The sequence below is a fragment of the Hydra vulgaris genome, chromosome 03 (assembly GCF_038396675.1).
Source record: "Hydra vulgaris chromosome 03, alternate assembly HydraT2T_AEP".
Classification (NCBI taxonomy): Eukaryota; Metazoa; Cnidaria; class Hydrozoa; order Anthoathecata; family Hydridae; genus Hydra; species Hydra vulgaris.
This window is the reverse complement of record NC_088922.1, coordinates 35,999,830-36,022,119: the sequence shown is the minus strand read 5'-3', so window position 1 is coordinate 36,022,119 and position 22,290 is coordinate 35,999,830. Positions and strand designations below refer to the sequence as shown.

The following is a 22,290-nucleotide window of genomic DNA, read 5'->3' as shown; positions in this document are numbered from 1 at the left end:
TACTTCAAGCAAAATCATTACGTTGTAATGTACCACCGTACGGTTTTCCGAGCATTAGATTAGATGAAATATTTACGGCAGATAAACCAGTACTATGATGAAAATAGTTCAATAAATTAAGCTCATAAGTCAATAACCGATTCTCTTAAAATACACAAAAGTTTTATACATTAAACATTTTCTTCATAACAGAAACTTTTTTTTTAAAGTATTCTTAACATAATTATAGCATATCAAAATAAATTTAATATCAGTTGGCAGATACATATGTACAAAAAATATTCAGAAAACTTTAATACAAAGCCTATCCAGAAAGTTTAGAAATTAAATTCTCATATTTTGTAGATCCTTCATTTTCAATTTGCAAAACCTAATTGGTACAATAACATCTGTAGTCACAAGGGCGGATCCAACACCATTTGGTCTTTAAGACATGGAGCAAATTCCAAACATTTATATGTTTATACTTTTGTCAAAAAAGGATGTCTTGCAAAAATTGCAATGATTAGAGCCTGGGAATAGCAAAGCCCCAAAATTTTTGCCCCTCTCCTGCCCCAAACGTGAGAAGAATAAGTTGATAAAATGTTTTTTGTACCATTTCTAACTAGTCTTATATTCATCGATAAATTTTCAGTTTCATAGTAAAATATTTCAGCGTTTAAAAATTATGACCAGTTTGGACCCCCCTCGTTTTGAGGGGGTTACAAAATTTACATGGTCATAACGTTTGAACGCTGAGAGATTATACTGTGAAACTTATGAATATAAGTCTAGTTAGAACAGTACAAAAAACATTTTATCAACTTGTTTGCACTTACACCGGGTGGGGGGGGGGGCTGATTTTAGGGATTTTTTGTTCCCAGGCTCAAATCATCGCAATTTTTGCAAAGCATCTATATTTGACATAAGTATAAACATATAAATATTTGGAGTTTGCTCCATGTCTGGAACTTAGCTATCTCAAAGAATAAAAAATGCTGGATCCGCCCCTGTATAGTCACGAAACAAAAATATCAAAATTCCGTTTAGGTAGATTATTATTCAATGTAAGTTTAAGTCGCTTATTGGAACCAGAAAGTCCTGAAGTAAAATTATTATTTTTTAATTCCTTTTTTTTAACTATTATTACATACTTTGATAAATTCTGAGAATTCTTTACTATTTTGATGAATTCTGAGAATAGTTAATGTGTATAAGTTTTTTCCTCTTTTTGTAAAAGTTATTCTTTTTTTATGGGAGGATAGTCAGCATTATTGTGAATATCATTGTTGTTTACATTTTTATGAGCATATTAAATTTGGTTCTCGTTTAACACTTGGTGGTTCATTTTATTTATCAAAACTGGTTTTGTTGTTTTTATAAATTATATATATTTCTATATCTTATCGGCTTGAGTTTATTTCATCAAATATAAAAAGAATATCAACGTTGTTTACATTTTTATGAGCATATTGAATTATGTTGTCGTTTAACATTTGTAGTTCATTTTATTTATTAAAACCTTTATTTTATTTTAAAAACTCAGAGACTGTTTTACCTCTGATCGAAGATAAGTAACTTCCTGGAGCAAAGCTTTTATATCATTGTGTTTTATTCTAACAGGTAGTTGCCTAAATAAATTCAAAACATAAAAACAGGGCAATTAAATAATGGGAAAGAAACACCTTTAGCAAATCATTACCAGTTTTCTTACATTCATGGCTTCCATGTATTTTTACAAAAAACTTTTAAGAAAGAAGTTGAATGATAATTGCTTTGTTTTAAAAATCCTCTTTGTTTTAAAAATCCTCTTTGTTTTAAAAATCTTCTTTGCTTCATAAGTTGTGAATAGTTAGAAAACTATTATCAAAGGTACAACTGACTTGGTACAAAAAAATTTATTAAAAACATTACCTAAAGTCTTGCCATCTGAATCCATTTGTGGAAGAGCTACCACCATAAATCGGTGGATTACCTCTATGTTTATACATTTATTACCTACCTAAAGTTTATACATTTATTACCTACCTAATGTTTATACATTTATTACCTACCTAATGTTTATACATTTATTACCTACCTAATGTTTATACATTTATTACCTACCTAATGTTTATACATTTATTACCTACCTAATGTTTATACATTTATTGACTTTGAACTTATTATAAGACTTTTTTTTTTTTTCGTCAAACCTTTTAACCAAGACTTCAAATCTTTTGAGCCACGACAATCCAGTTCAGGAAAAAAATCCCACCAAAAAATATATTTATGTCTTTAAAATATTATTCATCATTATAAACAAAGACAATTTATTGTTGTTCAAATAAGAAATCAAATGAACTGCAAAGAGTTAATGATAAATTCAAGTAAAAAAAAAAGGAAAATTCAACAATTAAAAAATTATGCAAAAATAACTATGACTAATCAACTTTGAAAATCAATGGTAGAACATTATTATTTCAAAAAGACTTTATAGCTCTCTAAAAAGAAAAGAAAAGCTTAGAAAGGACCTCAGTAAACACACAAACGTCTATTAAACGTCAAAACAACGTTTCGACAAAACATTCAGATTTGGTCGATTATCCGTTTAGAATGAAATCCAGATTAACGTTTGGAACAAACGTCCATAAAACGTCTATAATCAAACGTATTTTAGACGTCTATTATAAGATTATTATACGCATATAAAGCTTTTAGATTTGATCTAATTTACATTTAAATCTAGTCTAATTAACGTATGTAAAGCGTTTAGATTTAATCTAAGTAAACATGTATTAAACTTTGAGATCTTGTCTAATAGTTTCTTTGATTTAATTAACGTAATTTCAAGTTATATAAGTTTAAAAACTTATATAAATTAAAATTACGTTATAACTTTTTATTTTTATATAAGTAATAAGAACTATATAGGTCTTGAAATTTATAAATAAGATATAGTTATAAAAGCAATGAAATTTATAAATAAGATATGGCTATAAAAGACCAGGTCTTATTTTTTATAACTATTATATTGTTTATAAACTTTTATACTACTAAGACTATACTTTTATATTATAAAACTATATATAAAGTTTTAAACTTACATAAAACGTTTTCATGTAGTGGGGATTTAGAGAAAAAATGTTCATGCACTATACTTTATTATGTTTCGGTAATTAAAAAAAATTAAATTATCAAGCTTTTTGCAGTGGAAATTTTATAGTAACAATTTCTTTCAAATATTTTTTAAATTCTCATAAGCAGGAAATAAAAGTTTTCATTAATATTAAGTTAAAGATAACTAATAAAATTAATAAACTCATAAACAAATATTTTCGATCACTGCTTTCTCTGGTTTATGCATTCTCAAAAATTTTCCGAGTATACCGTCTACCGCTTGTTTATCATGCACCTGTTCTTGTGCAACATCATCTTCTACATTCGTATCCCGATCGTCGAACCTGATTTGTAACCGCAAAAAACTAGGGCAAAATAGTTAGCATTTTAAATACAAATTCATAAACCAAAATTGGAATTAAACAGAACGACTATATATTGAGAGGATTATCTGACTGTAAGTTTTCCAAAATTTCCTGTACCATCCATGTTTAAAAAATTAGTAACGTCGCGACATAACATGTGCAATGGTTTTACCAGCTCTGTTTCAACAATATTCTTTAGCAGATGTAACTAAATTAAGTTAAAATGCATCTAAAACAAGAAAAATAATTATTTAGTTATTAAATCTCGTGATTATAGCAAAGATGAATACATACTGTTACACAATCATACTAGCGTTTACAAAATGAATTTAAAGTGTTTATAAAACTTACAAAAAATGTTTTTGCAGCAGGACTTTTATAACGATAGATCAGCAACTCATATTTTTTCACTGTGTCAATGTGGCTATCAATAATTTCTAAAACATCGGAGTCCATTGATTTGTTGGGTAGATTGTCGCGAAAAAAGCTTTTTAACTTCGATGAATTAAAATGGCGCTCCCCAAACTTGTTTATTTATCAGTCGTTTTGCTTTCAGTTGTTATAAGAAAGTGAATCTTGAAAACGCATTTAGGTCTAATTTAATTATTCAGGCAATGAAAAATATTTTTTCAGCAGTAAACTTTTTTAATTATGTTAAACTTCGTTATGATTATGCCTATTTAAACAGCGTGACTCAAGCTGTTATGCAAGTCTTCTGACCAATGGCTATATTACTATATTATAATTTAATATAGGTTTATCAAACGTTGATCAAACGTTTAGAATAACGACCTATGTTAGTCAATATTGTAAACGTTTGATCGTTTATATATACGTTTAATAAACGCATATATTAAAAGATTTAAAGCGTAGATTTTAAATCTATAAATACTTACGTTTAATTAAGGTCGATTAAAGGTTTACAATATTGACTTATGCAAGTCGATATTCTAAACGTTAGATCAACGTTTAGTAAACGTATATATAACAAAGTTTGAAATATACATTTCAAATCAAGCGTCGATTTTTAGTGAATAATAGGTCGCTAAATATTTTATCCATTTTTCGACCAATTTCGACTAAATACTGACCAACTCTGAACCAATATGTGTTTACTGGGACATTATTTAGCCTTCATTTAAAGAAAAGAATATTAACCAACTCTGTAAAAGCATTTTGAACAGCGAAGGCTTCACTTTTACATTTGACGCAACAAGTATAAATGATAAACGTATTAATAAGGTTCACATTAAGTATCGGCGTTACCGCACCAGCGGTAAAATGCGTAATATGCATTATTACCGTATGCCTTAAAAATGAGTATTACGCATTTTTACGCTTTTTTTATTACAGAAGACGGTAAAATTGCGTAAAATGCGTAAAAACGGTAAAATTGCGTAAAAACGGTAAAACTGCGTAAAAACGGTAAAAATCGGAAATTCCGGTAATTTGTGATAAAAGATAGTAAAAGCGGTAATTATTATGGTAAAATAGCGTAAAAAATCACTTTATTTTTATCAAGACAGATAGTTGTTAAATAATTAATTACCTCCTAAAATTAAACTAGCCTTCTATATAAGCTTGACTAAAGTCAAGAAATACTAACGGTCTCAAAGTTCTTACTTCAGTGACCTGATTAGTATATCAAAATCACTACCAAATCAAACTATCTTGAAGAAACTATGTCTCTTTGGAGTTATTTTACCAAGCTTGACAGAGAAGAGGATAACATCTCTGGCTCTGGAAGAAAATCAGGATTTGCTGAATGCAATAAGTGCAAATAAGTGATTAAGCTGTCTCAAGGTAGCACTAATGGAGCTCACCTAAAGCTTACCTAAAGTAAAAGTTAGTTAAAGCTCACCTAAAGTATGTGTTTTACTCTTACTATAATTTAGTATATTTTAAACCACTGATCTCAAAATATAACTGGAAAGCGTATTCTACTGTTTTTGGAAAAACAATGGAAGCCAAAATTGGCCTCCCAAGATGGCCGCGATCAAAGCTTTAAGCGGGGAACGATGTAAATCTTATAAGACTTTACAGTAATATGAAAGCGATAATTAATTTTATTTTTATGAAAAAAATTTTATGCTAAACAAAAAAATATATTATTATTTGAAACTTATCAATATTTGAGCTTAAGATATAAAACTTGATTATCATCAGTTTCTTAATTTTCATATAGCAGTTCCTTATATCCGCCGCCATCAAAAAATTTTCTTCTGTTTCATATATTTATTTTTTATAAACTGTCTACTACTGAAACGAATGTTTTCAGTAGGAGGTAGGACGGTTACTGATTTTAGGCATAATGTAAAATCAGAAAACACTAGCATGTTAGCTTTTGCGAGTCAAAATATCGCAAGAGTTCCTTATAACCTCAGCGATTATGAAAAATTTGCGAAGAAGAGTCATATGAATTACCACATGTCACTACCAACTAAGAAGACTCACCAACAGGGAAAATCACATAGTCAAACTGAAACTAAAAAAAGAGGTACACCTGAAAAGACTTTTCCAACTCAATCAGGTACTCAAACTGGTTCTGAACCTAAAGAGCAGCAAGAGCTACAGTTAGCTACTTAAGAGAGTCAACGGACTCTAGCTCAACAAGAAGGGTATGAAGGGACTCAAGGTGAAGACCAAAGTCAAAATGTCTCTTTGTTTATTCCAATGACACTCAAGCAAAAACAAAGTAGAAGCAAAAAAACAAAATTAAGTAATATAATGAAGTCGAAATGAAAAGGGAATAAGAAAAAAAGTACAGAGCATCTGAGTTTGCAAATATTTTATTAGAGACAGATGATGAAATATCTGATCATTAATTTTTTATTAATAACTTGTTTGTTTAAACTGTAAATGTAAAATTTACTATTAGAAATACAAAAAGCAATTTAAAAAACCCTTGTTTAGTTTTTCGGTAACCAGCAAAGAAAGCGGTAAATTGTGATAAAAAAAGGTAAAAAGTGATAAAAACGGTAAAAAGTGATAAATGCGGTAAAAACTGCAGAGAAAATATTAACTGTAGCAGAGGTTTCAGATGTGTCTAAAAATTTTTTAGCATATTTTTGAATCATTTAACGATCTTGCAGATACATACAGTATCGGACAAAACGAGTGCAACCAAATAATGCTAATTTAGTTTCTTTATATAAAAGTGCTGCATTTTTTCAATTTAGAGAAATAACTATGTAACTGTTTAGAGACAAAGTTCTTCAAGTTTGATTCATCACAAAGTTCATTATTTGTACACGAAAATTAATAAATTAATCAAAAGTATTAAAAAAAGTTGATTTCCTTCTGGACAAAACAAGTGCAACTCGACAAAATGTTGACCAAGCTGTATTTCGCTATCAATATTTTGTGGCGAATCCTTTGTTGTCAATCACAGCCTTGCATCTTCGAGGCATAGATTCGATCAGGTGATTAATGAAACATTGTGGAATCGCTGCCCAGGCCTTTTGGATTTGTTCAAACAGTTGATCCTTATTAGGAACACCTTCACGATTAATTCTGTGGTTGACGATCTCCCGCAGGTTCTTGATAGGGTTGAGATCCGGAGATTAAGGTGACCAATCCATCACCGATAGGTGGTTGTCTTGAAACCACTGCTTGACTACTTTTGCAGTGTGTTTTGGATCATTGTCTTGCTGAAAAACCCATTTTATTAGCATATTCCATTCAGCATGAGGTAACATAACATCTTTCAGGATATTTTTCTACATGAAACGGTCCATTATTCCATCGTTTTGATGTATTGGACCTAGACCGTTAGCAGAAAAAACACCCCCAGATCATTACATTGCCTCCACCATGCTTCACGGTCTTATGGCAGTAACGTAAATCGAGGCGTTTTCTGGCCGGTCGACATTCACGGCAAATGCCATCGCTCCCAATGATGTTGAACTTCGATTCATCACTGAACAGGACAGTTCGCCATTTCAGCACATTGCAGTCAATATGAGATATAGCAAACAGGAGTCTTTTCTTCTGGTTTTTTAGTAAAATCAGCGGTTTCTTTCCTGGGCGTCGAGAAAACAATCCGGCCTCAACAGCACGTCGTCTGATTGTTCGGTCCGATACAGGCAGCTCTAATTGCTTTTGTATCTCGACTGATGATATCCAGGGATCCTTCTTGACGGATCTGACGATCATAGAATCCTCTCTAGAAGTGGTGGAACGCGGTCTTCCACCTTTGTTATCTGCTGCCAACTTTCCCGTAGAACGATATTTGGAACATAGTCTTGATACGGTCCATTTTTTCACGCGATATTTATCACAAATACTTTTTTGTGACATTCCACTTACGTAATCGTCAATAATTTTCTTTCTTAGTTTCAATCCAAGACTGTCGGGAGCCATTTTTGCACTTGAAGTCATAAAAATAATAAAAATAAATAATCACGCTTCTCAAGGCTTATCGTGTTACATTTACCTTGTGATGATACAATAATGCTCTGCGGAACACAACGTCTTGGTTGGATGTGGACTGTATTGATGTAATGAAAAACTTGTTGTATTTCACTTCTTGTATTGATGTTCTTCGATAAAACACTTTGATAAAACTCACTTTGATAAACTGTCTTGATAATACTGACTGATTAACTTCCATATACTGGCTGAATTACATGTCGATTTACATTTCTCTTCTATAGTAAAATGAACCCGTGTGAACCTGTTCTGGAAGATTTTAGATGCTTCTTTTCGATGCTTCTAGGTGCGTCTGGATGTTTCTGAATGTTTCTGGATACTTCTGGATGCTACTGGATGCTTCCAGATGCTTCTTCTGGAAACTTCTGGAAGCTTCTGCATGATTCTGGAAACTTCTGGATACTTCCTTTAATTATTAAAAAACTTCCGTGACGTTGACACGGACCAGACTTAAGAAAATGAAACAAACCAAAAAAGTTGCACTTGTTTTGTCCGCTGCAAAATGGCACTTGTCAACGAAATTCTGCCTGTGTGCTGTCACCTGTCAGCTGATTGCTTATGTCATGGCATGCTATGACTCCAGACTCCTGAACTGTTTGCTGTGGTAGTATAGTTCGTTTCGTTTTTAAGACATGTAAAATTAGGAACACTTTTTAGCATTGTTCGATGTTGGTTGCAAATGTTTTTGTCAATACTGTATGCAATTTTTATCTGTCTTGATTTTACAAAAATTAAAAAATAAAGTTCAACTGTTTAACAAATCCAAATACCATATTTAGCTCTGAGTGTCGAGCTGCAAATCTTTTATACAGTATTTCAAAGTTAAGGCGAAAAATCATCTAAATTATATAATATATATATACTTTGAAAAGGCGTGGCGCAGTGGTACACACTTGCCTTAGAAACAAAGGATCCGTCGTTCCAACTCCATGAACTATCTATCTATTTATCTATCTATCTATTTATCTATCTATCTATCTATCTATCTATCTATCTATCTATCTATATATATATATATATATATATATATATATATATATATATATATATATATATATATATATATATATATATATATATATATATATATATATATATATACATATATATATATATACATATATATATATATACATATATATATATACATATATATATATATATATATATATGTATATATATATATATATATATATATATATATATATATATGTATATATATATATATATATATATATATATGTATATATATATATATATATATATATATATATATATATATGTATATATATACATATATGTTATATACATATATATTATATATATATATTCTTTTTTTTCTCATTAATAGTTTATACATTAATTTCACGTTCAAATCTTCACTCAAAAAATACCTCTCCTTTCCGCCATAGTGGATCAGTTTGTTTGGAAAGGAGTCTATGTGAGCGTATACCTCAGCTAGAATATCGTGACTAGTAATGTAACTTGTATGTGCTCCTCTCAAATCTTTAACTACTTCTCCATCCATTTTTAAATCCCTTACTCTTCGAACCCTCTTTTCTGACACGGAAAATATTGATAAAAATGCCACAACACATACCTGTACTTATTTATCTCCGATTAAAACATGATACTTAAGTTCTTTTTTGTTTCCTCCGTTAATTTTTCTTTTTCGTACAGTATCTTCATTAGCATCACGACTTTTTCCCTTGCTATCTCTTGAACCAGGCCTCTTTCTCACAATGTTTGTAGCATCAATCAAGCCGTGCAAAAATAAATCCTGTTCATCTTTTGTATTGAACTGGCTGTAGAAGTTCATAAATGCATTATCAAAGTTGTCTTTGCTAATAGATTTAAAACACTTTTTGATCAACTGAAAAAAAAAAACTATGTTGTAATTTTACTTTATAAAAAAATTATAGGTAGCTTAGTTAAGGAAGCAAAACAGGGTTTAAGTTAATATACGATAAGTGATTGTAGATAAGTTAATATACGATAAGTGATTGTAGATAAGTTAATATACGATAAGTGATTGTAGACTAACCTAAAAATGTCATTCTATTTTCTTAGGCCTACAAATATTTACAACCTAAACAGGCAATCAACAACCTAAGTCTATAGACAAACTATAAATTACAGAGCCTATATCTGACCAAATTTTAGACAAATTATTACAATCTGACATAGGCCTATTATTAAATTAAGAATTATTGTGTATTATCTCTTACCTGCATTGATCTCCGATATACTTTGCATCAACTTTTTGTTCCCTGTGGTTTTCATATGCCACACCAGCAAGCCTAGATTTCTTAATCTTGTTCCTTTTATAATCATCTGGGTTTCTTTTTTTTTTTTATAACTTGTATGATCAGACTCACAACCACTATCACCCATTTAAAAGCAGTTAATCAACTTAAATAAGTATTAAAATGATCACACGTAATAAATCAACTTTAATCACCACGATGTTGTACAGAGTCAAACAAGAAACTGAGGTTACGTTTGGTCCGCTGTCTTTAGCGCAAAGCTTCTTGTTTTTTGTTAAACGGACTTCAGCCCTTTTAACAAAAAACCAAAACTTTTAGACACTGTACAAGCTAGAGAAAACTTTTGACAGACACCTTACATACTTATATATATATATATATATATATATATATATATATATATATATATATATATATATATATATATATATATATATATACAACCCAGATTACGTGTGAAATGTTAACAGTGTGATTACGTGTAAAATGTTCAAAGGAAAAATTATCATAATTATGTTAATTATCATATTCATCAAAGATAAGTTGATTATCATATTTATCATAAATAAGTTGATTATCATAATTTTCATAGTTAAGAATATCGGGTATTGGTTATAATTAAGATTATATAGTTAAGAATATAGGTGTGAGTATTACTAAAAGATTTATTATTAATTGTTAAGAATATTGTTGAAAATTGTTTGAAAATCGTCGAAGAGTAAAAGAATAAAAGTAAACTTAGATGTTTTTTTGACTGATGTGGTTTTGGGAGATTGGAGTCAAGCGGGGCATATTGGAACACTTAAGAAACTAATGCTTGTTGCGTAGAAACCAATCATAAGTAACAAAAATTTTTATAAGTTTTTATAAATGATGTAGATATAAGAAAAAAAAAAAGGCAAAAAAACAATTAAAATAATCTACGACAAATCAAAGTAACAAAACTCTAGAGTAGCAAATTTTTCATATTTTAAAAGTGGGTTTGGAAAAATAGGACAGTTAAATAGCAGCAGTTGTTCGTTGATTGTAAAACTTTATAAATCAAAAAATGCAAGTTATCTATCATTTAAACATCTTTAAACATTAAATTCTCAAAAAAAGAAAAATATCCCAAAAATTTTACACGCCCATTTTTTGTGTTTTATTATAAAGCCCAAAAACTACAGATATCTATCTAGACTAATTATTTTTTGTGACATCATTCCCCCACAAACCACATCCAAAACATTCGCTATTTTCTAGTAAAATATTCCCATCCTGAATAGAAATCCTTTTAAGGAGCTACTATTTTTCATTGTAAGACTCTTACTAAGAGACAAGAGGTAACCTCTCTTTACTTTTAAGAGATTTTTTTAAATAACTTTAAATTGATTCTTCAATTCTTATCTTGAAAGGAGAACTTGTGTGTTTTCAGATTCTACATCTTTTGTTTGGCTTTAATTGTGGCATGGAGACATTGTCTTAACTAATGAAATTAAAACTATTCAAAAAGTTCAATTTCAGATATTTTTTTAAAACAAGATTCTAAAATGAGGATAAAAAACAATGTCTGAAAAATATAAACTTTTTTAAAAAAAATTTTCTGGTGAGATAATAAGCTTCAGGCATAACTTTTTCGTTATGCCCCACTGTCCCAATGTCCCAAAATGTCCCAATTCTACCCTATTTCGTAAAATGATAAAATGTCGAATGTTTTTTTTTTATTATTTTGTATTTTTTAACTCATGCGTAGACGTCCTAAAGTATGGGCCAAATAGACAACATATCCATAAGTCAGTAGTTTTTTCTAAAAAAAATGATTGGTTGCGGAAGACGCAAAGAACGCTAAAGGTGTCATAAAAATATAATAATGCGCTCTTTTCTATACACAAGAACCGTAAATGTTTCCTTAAAAAGTAACTCAGAACTTGCTTACGTCAGTCGATGAATTTAGCAAGAACTCGCTTACGTCAGTCGATTAATTTAGCAAGAATTTTAATAACTATAAGTTGCTAAAATAAAATTTAATTACTTAATATTTTAATTTGACATTTTTTTGATGTAAAGCTTTTTTAAATTGAACTTTTTAAAAACAAACTAGTTTATTTTACCATAAAACTGTATTTATATTGATGTTATATAAAGAATTTCGAAAAAAGTGCAGTCGTATGTACATAGGGATCCATTATGTCAAAAGTGGGTGGTGCCCACCTATAAGGCTTTCACTAAAATCTAAAACAATAAAAGAGAAGACATTGGTCTTGTTTATTGACACATAATACAAGGCGGTAGAAGTACAGATGTGTTAAATGTTAATCGCAGAAAACGTCAAAAATCAAACAAAAAAACAACATGTAAAACACAAACACAATTTTGTAGTTTAAATTGCATAACGTTTCAACTAATGATAAAACGATAAGTTTTGTATTGTTTAAATTGCATAACGTTTCAACTGCTAATGATAAAACGATAAAGTTTTGTATTGTTTAAATTGCATAACGTTTCAACTACTAATGATAAAACGATAAGTTTTGTATTGTTTAAATTGCATAACGTTTCAACTGCTAATGATAAAACGATAAGTTTTGTATTGTTTAAATGTCAAATATAGCTCTAATTTACGCATTATGTTTTGCTTTCAGCTTAGGTTTTGGAAAAACAATATTTAAGTGCTTATTCCAGATTTTTCAATCAAATTGCCAAGAATGATAGCGCATTTTAAAACTAAATGTCTGTCTTACTTCTATTGCTCTGATAAAAAAATAAATATATTTAATGCTTATAATACTTTTAATATAATATAAGTTATGAAATTATTCATAATAATGTAATTATGTTATAATTTGTTCATCAGAAAAAAAAAAACCTTACTTTGATCCAATCAATGTCGTCAGTTGATGAGAGTTTCACTATATGGAAAGAAGATTATTTACTGTTTTTTTGTTCAAAATAGGTTTGTTACTGGATCTTTTATTAAATGCGGGTAATTAGTTTTTAAAAGAAAAAAAAAGGGATTTAAAAAAAAAAAAATTAAGTTTAACCATGCATATACACATATTATGAAACATTACTATTATTATTGCGTATTATGACGGTTTTATATCCATTTTCTGTGAATTAATCGTTTGTATCATTTTGTTTGCATAATTAAAGTCAACATTTGTAAAGTATTTATTGAACTTCTCTGACATTTTATTATGACATAATAAATCTGAACTATTGATATTAATTCTTTGTGGTAATAATGTCTATATATTACTTCTGTCATTATTTACTATTATGTCATTTGTTACAGACCATGTTTTTTAATATCAAGTTTACATTTAACTTGTTACAGGTAACTTGTTCAATGCAATATATTTTTTTTTTTGATTGGAAAAAATTGTGATTAAAATATTTATAATTTCTTCGTTCTCGGTACTTTTATCTTTTTCATTTATTTGTGTTTTTTCTTTTCTTCTTTTTTTTTTTTTTTTTGTCGTTTATGGAACATTTTTTGAGTGCCTATTTAAATTAAAAACATTGGGTAATATTCGAATACCCTTCGCATATTACCCAATGTTTTTAATTTTATTGAGGCAAAGCTTTATTAAGTACCACTAAAATTTAGTAAAAAAAAATATTTGAAGCTATTACTAAAAGCTTTGTTTGAACTATTATCATTTTATAAAATTATGTTTCTAGTTTTTGTGTTAGTTAGTTTGGTTCAAGCCCCCGTATAGAAAGTATATACAATATATGTACTTTCCATATAGAAAAACGTTTTCACTATCATAGAAAAGATTTTCTTAAAAACTGGTGGGTAAACGCTTCCCGTCCTTTAAAAAATGTGTTTTTCTTTAAAGTGGCAAACAATATGTTGGCTTAACAGAGAGTGAATTGAAAAAATTTTTTTGCTACTCATAAGCAATCTTTTAAAAATAAAAGGTATTAAAAAGACACTATGCTTTCAGAATACATCTGGTAATTGAGAAAAAAAAATTTATAATTTTATTTTGAATTGTTCCTTAAACCAGCACCTGCGTAAAAAAAATATTTCCAAAAATATTAAATTACCAGATTAAAAAATAATTACACATGCAAACCAAGAATGTTTATTAAATAAAAAAATCTGAACCGAATTCTAAATGCAGGCATGAAAATAAGTTTCCCTTAAAAAAAATATAAAAATAAGTGAGTTAAAAAAATAATATAAATAATAAAATCACTTTAAAAAAATATTATAATAATATATTAAATAGGTTAAACATTTAATACATTAAATGATATATTAAATGTTGTCGGGTGATAAAGTTTTTGGCACTTTCTTTAACTCTACCTAAGTTCTATCAACACTTATATCTGCATTCCACTGAATGCATTTTGGTTTACTGTTAACAAAAGGCAACAATAAAGACTCCTTGTTGTTCAATGGTATGTTCAATACTGATGAAACTGCATCAAGCTCCAGCTTTGATGTTGAGTGTTGAGGATGATCACATCTTCCTGGGGAAAAAATTATTATAAAAAATCTATATAACAAGTACCATAAAATTAGTTTTATTTTTATGTTATTTCATATTTTATTATTTAGTATAAGTGTTCAATAATTTAAATACATTGAAATTATTAGCTTACTTAAATAATAAATATAAAAACAGTCAGGTCAAGATTTATTTAAAAAACAGTAAACATAAACAAATTCAGTCAAAAAAAAAATCTGAGGATTGAAGGGCCAGATTCTGGTTTCTTCAAGTCCTTTTCTTGCAACACCAGTTGTTGCTGATTGGTTTTACGGCTGCCTTACGAGTGCAGGAATCTGTGCTTCAGTGATTGGTCTACCTGGGTGATATACCATTCAATTATCAAATGCTTGACCGTAGTATGCTTTAAACGGATAGAAGATAACATTAAAAGGCTGCATCATATGGCTGGCATGTGGTGGTTATGTTAGCATATATGATTGAATGCTTTCTACAGTGAAAAACTAATGTGCAAGTTATGGTTATCCATAATTAACAAAACAGGATCAGTAACGGTTAGTTTTATATGATATGCAAAGTGTTTTAGATAATCTACAAAAACTTCTTCTGTCTACCAACCAGATTTATGGACAAACCCAACAGAATCAAAAGGAGAATTGTCCAGAAAATCAAGCCGCAACTTTTTTTGTGGAAATATAAAAGCTGGGGGTAAAAAAATTCCAACAGCATTTATGCAGCAAATTATGGTTATCGTTTTCCTTCTTTCAGTAGATACCACCTTGCCCACTCGTTTAATGCCTTTGATAGAAAATACTTTTAGTATTTTATTCGGTACCCTACTTTTGTCAGCATTAAAAATTCTTAAAGGTGAAAATTTGTGCGTTTTCAAAAGGTCTCTAAGTAAATCAAAAAAAAAATTGAAACCTGCGAGGAGTTAAAACCTTGAATTCTACCAAAAGATGTCATTTAAAGAATTTGCATTGATATTTTGTTGTGCTGTTTAAAAAACCTATTTAACCAGTCAAGACCAGCAATTTTTAATTCCCGGTTAAAATTATATTAAACATTATTAAATTCTGCAAGTTTAAATGCAAATTTTATGAGCTGCACTGGTGCAGTGTGTGGAAAAACGCGTTCCAAAAGGAACGAATTCCTGGAACGAGTTCCTTTTTTGAGGAAGGAAGCTTGGAACTGGTTCCTTTTAAAACATTGGAACGAGGAACGAGAACGAATTCTTTTTTCTGAGGAACCTGAACGAAAAGCAAAAGTTCCTCAAAAATTTATAAATTTGCTTTCCGTCAACGTATTAGCTATAATCATAAGGCTTAGGTCTATTTAAGTAAAATATTAGCTATTAATTAAACGATAAAATTTTTGCTTTTTCTTTCAGTTAATTGTTTGCCTTGGAATGGTTTAGAACCTTTTTTTATATTTAATGAAATAAATGGAAATAATATAAACGCAAAATGTGTTTTGTGTGGCCTTTCAGGAAAATATATAAGTACAGCTAAAAATACATCGTCTAATTTAAAACGCCATGTTAAGGTAAATTGAAATTAGCGATTTTGACTGTTTTAAAAACTTTATTATAAACTTTATTTTTAATAAACTTTATTATAAAGACCAAATTTTTTTGAATTTGCTGAAGTTTTTGATAAACTTTATATTTAATTTATAAAAGTTAATTTTATTCAAATTCAATTTTTCTTTAACTTTCTATTTTCCATTTTTAGAGAGTTCACCCATTCAAAATGATTGCTTTTGAAAAAGCTATAAAAGAAGGTAAAAAAAAAAAGATGTTAAAAAGGAAAAACGGAGTTTATTGGAGAATTAAAAGAAGGTGCTGTGCAATCAACTCTTGAGAAATATGGATCTGATAAAGGATATGAGCGTTTTAAAATAAATCAAAAAAGTTTAGACCAACTTGTTGTAAATTTTGTTGTTAATGAAACACAACCTTTATCTATAGGGGTTAAACCATCATTTGTGAATTTGATAAAATTAGGCCTACCTAAAGACCTAAAAGTTATTTGCAGTAAAACTTTAAAACTTCGTATTAATAATCTGTATTTATTAATGACTGAAAATATTATTTCAACACTTGGAGATGTTATGTATGTTGCAACTACAGCTGACTGTTGGAGTAAAGGTAAAATAGGGTATATTGCTATTGGCTTTCCATTATATAGATCAAAAGACTATCCAGCGTCATTCAGTATATTTAGCATGCAGCCGAATAAAAGGAAGATATACATATATTGCTTTGACGACTGTTTTGTCTAAGATTCATACAACCTAAAAATACTAAACAAGATAGTTGCTACAACAACAGACAGGGACTCTAAGTTTATAAAAGCTTTTAAATCATATCCTGCTTCCAAAAATTCAGAGAATGATGAGGATAGTGATGACAATGACAGTGATAATTTTTACCATGAAAATATAAGTTTGTATGAAATATTGGACAAAAATATCCATGAACAAGAAGTGAGTGAATTATTTTTTCAGTTACCTCAGCATTTTCGATGTGCTAGTCATACACTAGACTTAATAGCAAAAAGTGATTTTGAGAAATTAGTACAGAATTCACCCAGTAATTTTAAGAAAATTTATAGAAAATTTATAGAAAAGCAATGGGTAAGTGTTCACCTTTATGGAGTAAGCAAAATATGTCAAATAGAGTTGCAGAAAAAATTCACAATACACTAGATGTTTATTTTAAAACACCAAATAAAACAAGATATAACTGTACCTATGATAGCTTATTACAAATCAAAAAAATTTTTTCAGAATCTAATGGACATAACTAAATGAGAAATATATTGGATTTCTGTGATATACAAAGATTCACAAATCAAGAAGTTCAATTAATTCAAGAGTACTGTGAAGTAATGTTTATGGGATAATTATTACCTATACTTTATGCTTTGGATAAAAAAACTAACTTCATTGCAACAAAAAAATTTGAACTTTTGTGATCCACCGTCAACACAGTAAAATCTTTAGTTCAAACTCGATTTAGTACTATATGGGAAAAAAGAACTGATATTAGCATCATGTTTGTTAACCCGTTTCAAACTATTATGGCTCAATGGTGTCAAACGTTTCACAGCCGAAATCTTTTTAAAACCGTTGTTTGAAAATGTGGATCATAGTTGAAGTTATTATTATTATACTCAGCGGTTAAGTAGGTTTTTTTAGAACTTAACACACCTCTTCCATCCAGTGCGCCGGTCGAGCGGCTTTTTTCAACATTTTTCCTCGGCCGGCGGCCAAGAAAAAAATTGGTGGCCTTGGACCCACTAGCATCCCGGGCTCAAGTCCACGTGAGCACTTTGACCCACTAGCATCCTGGGCCCCCAGTCCGCCTCTGGACTAGGCCGGCAAGAAAGCAGGATATTAAAAATATTTAAAAATGATTTAAAAATAAACACATAAAAAACCTTCGCTCTTAGCAATATAATATATTTTACAATTTAAAATATTTAAAAAAAAAGGAACGAAATTGGAATGAATTCCTTTTTTTCATGAATTTGGAAAAAGTTGTTTTTTTATATAAGGAGCGAGGATCTGGAACGAGTTCTTAATAAACGAAAGGAACAGAACGAGATCCTTTTAAAAAGGAACTTTCCAAACACTGCACTGGTGTCATACCAAAAAATCTTTTTCTCAACTCTAATAATCTGCAAGTGATTTTTCCATGTCGTCTGAGAATACTGAACAAAACCTTCCATTGCTGATTGGAAACTGGTCAGAAGACTTTTTAAGGTAACGTCGCATCTGGACTTCCCAAATTTAAAGCAACTTGGTTTTTGCTGCAAACAATGGAATTGTATGCTTCAATAGATAGAGTATTTGGATTTGTATGCTTCAATAGATAGATAGAAACTTTGCATTTTCCAGTTTCCATTGACACCTCTACTTGTTTTTCTGATATAGTTACGAACCATTTTAATAACTACAAGCAATATAACAGAATTTAATGATATTTTATGATATAGGTACACAAACAACATTTAAATATAACTTTAATTAACTTTGATTAAGCTATTATTTTAAGCTATTGTATAATAGTTTTGCCTATTATTTTAAGTTAAACAAAGTTTTGTATTCAACAAAATTAAATTAACGAAACAAAATTCATACATTTTATAGTAAAACATGTGTTGTGATGTCCAGGGCGAGATGACGGTCACGTCATCTTGCCACGGTCATCTTGCCCCAGGCTAATACAGTCTTTAAAATAAATCAGAATTATGCCATCAAGTTATCATAGCATAATACTTCTTGTATGGCTTCCAGATTGATCAAACTAAATAAAAACTTCTTGCCTACTTTTAGCTGTTGATGTAGCGATGAAATAAATTAAGTCAAACGAGAATAAAAATTTTTTCTCAACATCGGAAAAACCTTTTCAATAATTAGCTTTCGTCACAAAAATAGTATTTCAAAAGAAAGCATAAGCAAATCTAGTATATATAATCTACTTTTCTCTCAGATAAATTCAACTGTCATATTTAGTTTTGTTTTAAAGATAACGGTTGGTCGTCATCTTCCCCCATGTTCCCCTATACTGAAAAAGTAATATATATATATATATATATATATATATATATATATATATATATATATATATATATATATATATATGTATGTATATATATATAAATTAGTAAAAAAATGCTTATCTAGCTTTAGTTTCTACTATCAGTTTCTCTTTTAGCAGGATCATTAGGAATGCTTTCTGATTTTTATGTACCTAGCTGTTTTTTTTTAATTCTTATTAGATCATGTACTCAAAATACTTTGTAACTGTAAATGTCTAATTTTCAAGATTAAAAAATAAAGGTTTAATAGAAAGCCTCAAGTAGAAAGTTATAAAAAGTCCATACTTTGTTTGTGATCATTGCCCCAAAGTAAGTATCACCTCATATCTTAGTACATTAAAACTAGCTTTAGGCAACATTTTTTCATTCAAAAGTCTTAAGTCCTTAAGTATATTTTATTATATTATTTATATTTTTAAATGAAAGTTATAAATTCAAAAAATTCTATTAATGATTATATTATTAAAGTATTAAAATTTTGTCAATAAAGTAGCTCTTTGATTTGTTTAGATCAAAAGAACTGACATGATATGGAAACTTGATAAATTACAACAACTTTACAATACGGCTTTTCCTGTAGTTACAAAATGTGTGGGAAAAAAAATAAATTATTAAATCCATGGATAACGCCTGGAATTATAAATTCGTCAAAAAAAAAGCAACGATTATATAAGTTTCTCAAAAAAATGAACTTTCAAGAATGAAACTAATTAGAAAAATTATACACGTGTTTTTGAGATGGTTATTAAAAACTCAAAGAAATATTACTATACCGAGCATTTAATAAAACATAAAAATGATCCAAAAAATACTTGGAACATAATTAAAGAAGTAATTGGCACGAAACAAACTGACGGAAATAGTCTTCCTATAAATCTAAACATTGAAAATATTTAGATTAACTATTACAAAACTATTACAAATAAACTATTACAAATAAATCTATTACAAATAAATCTTTACAAACTATTACAAATAAATCTTTAATTGATGAAACACTTAATCAATATTTTGTCAATGTAGGTTCCACTTTAGTGTCGAAAATAGAAACTACTGAAGTAAACTTTGAGTTATATTTTATTCCTAATAAGACCTCTAAGATGGATAATTATGAAATTACTGAAAAGGAACTCTTAGATGCAGTATATCTTTTAAAACTAAACAAAAGTGTGGGGTATAATAATATTAGTAGTAATGTAATTAAAAAATCGATAAAATACTTAACAATCCTTCTTTTACATATTTTTAATCTATCTTTAAAACTAGGTATTTATCTGGAAAAACTTAAAATTACGAGGGTCATACCTATTTTCAAATCAGGAGACAAAAGGAATTGAAAGCACATATTTAGAATGGCTCAAAAGTTATCTAAGCAATAGAAAACAATACATAGCATACGAAGAAGGAAAAACTGATTTCTTGACTATAACTTGCGGTGTTCCCCAAGGCTCAATTCTGGGTCCACTGTTATTCCTTATTTATGTAAACAACTTCCATAAGTTTTCAAACATTTTAAATTTAGTTTTATTTGCAGATGACACAAATTTATTTTATTCTAATGGAGATCCAATCTTTTATTTAAAATAGTAAACAAGGAATTTTTAAATCTAGTGAAATGGTTTAAGGCAAACAAATTGTCCTTAAATTTAAATTTAAATAAAATTAATTAAATAAAATTTCAAAAAATATGGGCATTCTATACAAAGCTAAGCAATTATTAAACCAAAACTGTTTAAAAATCTTATATTTCTCCTTCATACATTGTGATATAAACTATGCAAATATTGCATGGTGCAGCTCTAATGTAAGTAAAGTTAACAAAATTGCTTAGTAGACAAAAACACGCTGTCATAATTATTTCAGGTGCAGGTTGTTTTACACATTCTAAAGAACTATTTAAAAATCATCACATACTTAATGTTTTTCAGTTGAACCTTTATCAAATTCTTATATCTATGTACAATTTTCATAATAAAGTAACTCCAATAATATTTAATACACTTTTCAATAAAATTAACCACGAGCACCCTACAAGATTTTCAAATTACAATTATCAGCAACCTAAAATGCACTATTTGGTTACTAAATTTTCAATTGCCATCAGAGGTCCTAAATTATGGAACACTTTATTAAATAACCAGCTGAAAAATTGTTCTTCACTTTCTCTATTCAAACAAAAACTTAAACAAAAACTTTTTTTTTTAATTTTTTTTTCTTTTTTAACAACTATCTTATTAACTGGTCTTTAATTTAAATTTTCCTAAAATTCTCCTATTAACTTATTTTTAATTTTTAGGTGTAACTATTATTACTATTATTATTATTTTTTTATCTTTTTTTTACGATTTTCTTTTGATTATAGATTAGTTACTGATCCTAACATACTTGTAAAATTTGTATTTATTTTTTATATGGTACAAAGTAATTTTATGTTTACATTTAATGATTGTACACGCTTGCTGATGAAAGCACGTCGGGGCATAGTGATAAGGCAAATATTGTCTTCTTTTAGCCCCGGTCATGTAAATTTTATTTATATAAAACGGCATTGTATTCTTTTTTTAATGACAAAATAAAATAAAATAAACAAGTAACACACTAAATAATTATTCTGTTATATTTAACAAAAATATATTTAACAAAAATATAACAGCATTGGGACATGATATAACAGCATAAATGGCGTTATCTTGTATCGTTATGATGTTATTATGCTGTTATTTTTTCACTTATGCTGTTATATTTTTATAAATAACAGCAAAAATAACAGCAAAATGCTGCTATTTAAATATAAATAACAGCAAAATGCTGTTATATCGTTATCCAATAGTATTATATTTGGTGTTATATTCAAAAACCAAGCTAACGGCATAATATGCCGTTATATATATTTTTTAAATGTTTTGTTTTTATCCAAGTAAGATCTAAACTAATCATTAATATTTATAAATATATAATTAATAGCAGTTATTTTATCTATTTAACATTATCTTTCAATGCAATTATTACTAGTTTTGTTATTTCATTCTAAAAATATAAAAATGAAAATACTGTAAATTCGAAAATAAGCAATGGTGCACATAATCACTTAACCAACCAA

General features: G+C 28.5%; 2 long non-coding RNA genes across 2 annotated transcripts; one reads left to right on the top strand and one right to left on the bottom strand.

Moving 5' to 3' along the window:
- Nucleotides 1–3,154: 3,154 nt before the first annotated feature.
- Nucleotides 3,155–4,383, bottom strand: LOC136077721 (uncharacterized). Its single transcript, XR_010637214.1, has 2 exons — nt 3,795–4,383; nt 3,155–3,672 (listed from the first exon to the last, which is right to left on the bottom strand). It is a non-coding gene; the product is annotated as an uncharacterized LOC136077721 (long non-coding RNA).
- An 8,586-nt stretch (nt 4,384–12,969) lies between these two features.
- On the top strand, nt 12,970–21,203 carry LOC136077720 (uncharacterized). The gene is made up of 2 exons (XR_010637213.1): nt 12,970–13,073; nt 19,701–21,203. It is a non-coding gene; the product is annotated as an uncharacterized LOC136077720 (long non-coding RNA).
- The last annotated feature ends 1,087 nt before the right edge of the window (nt 21,204–22,290 follow it).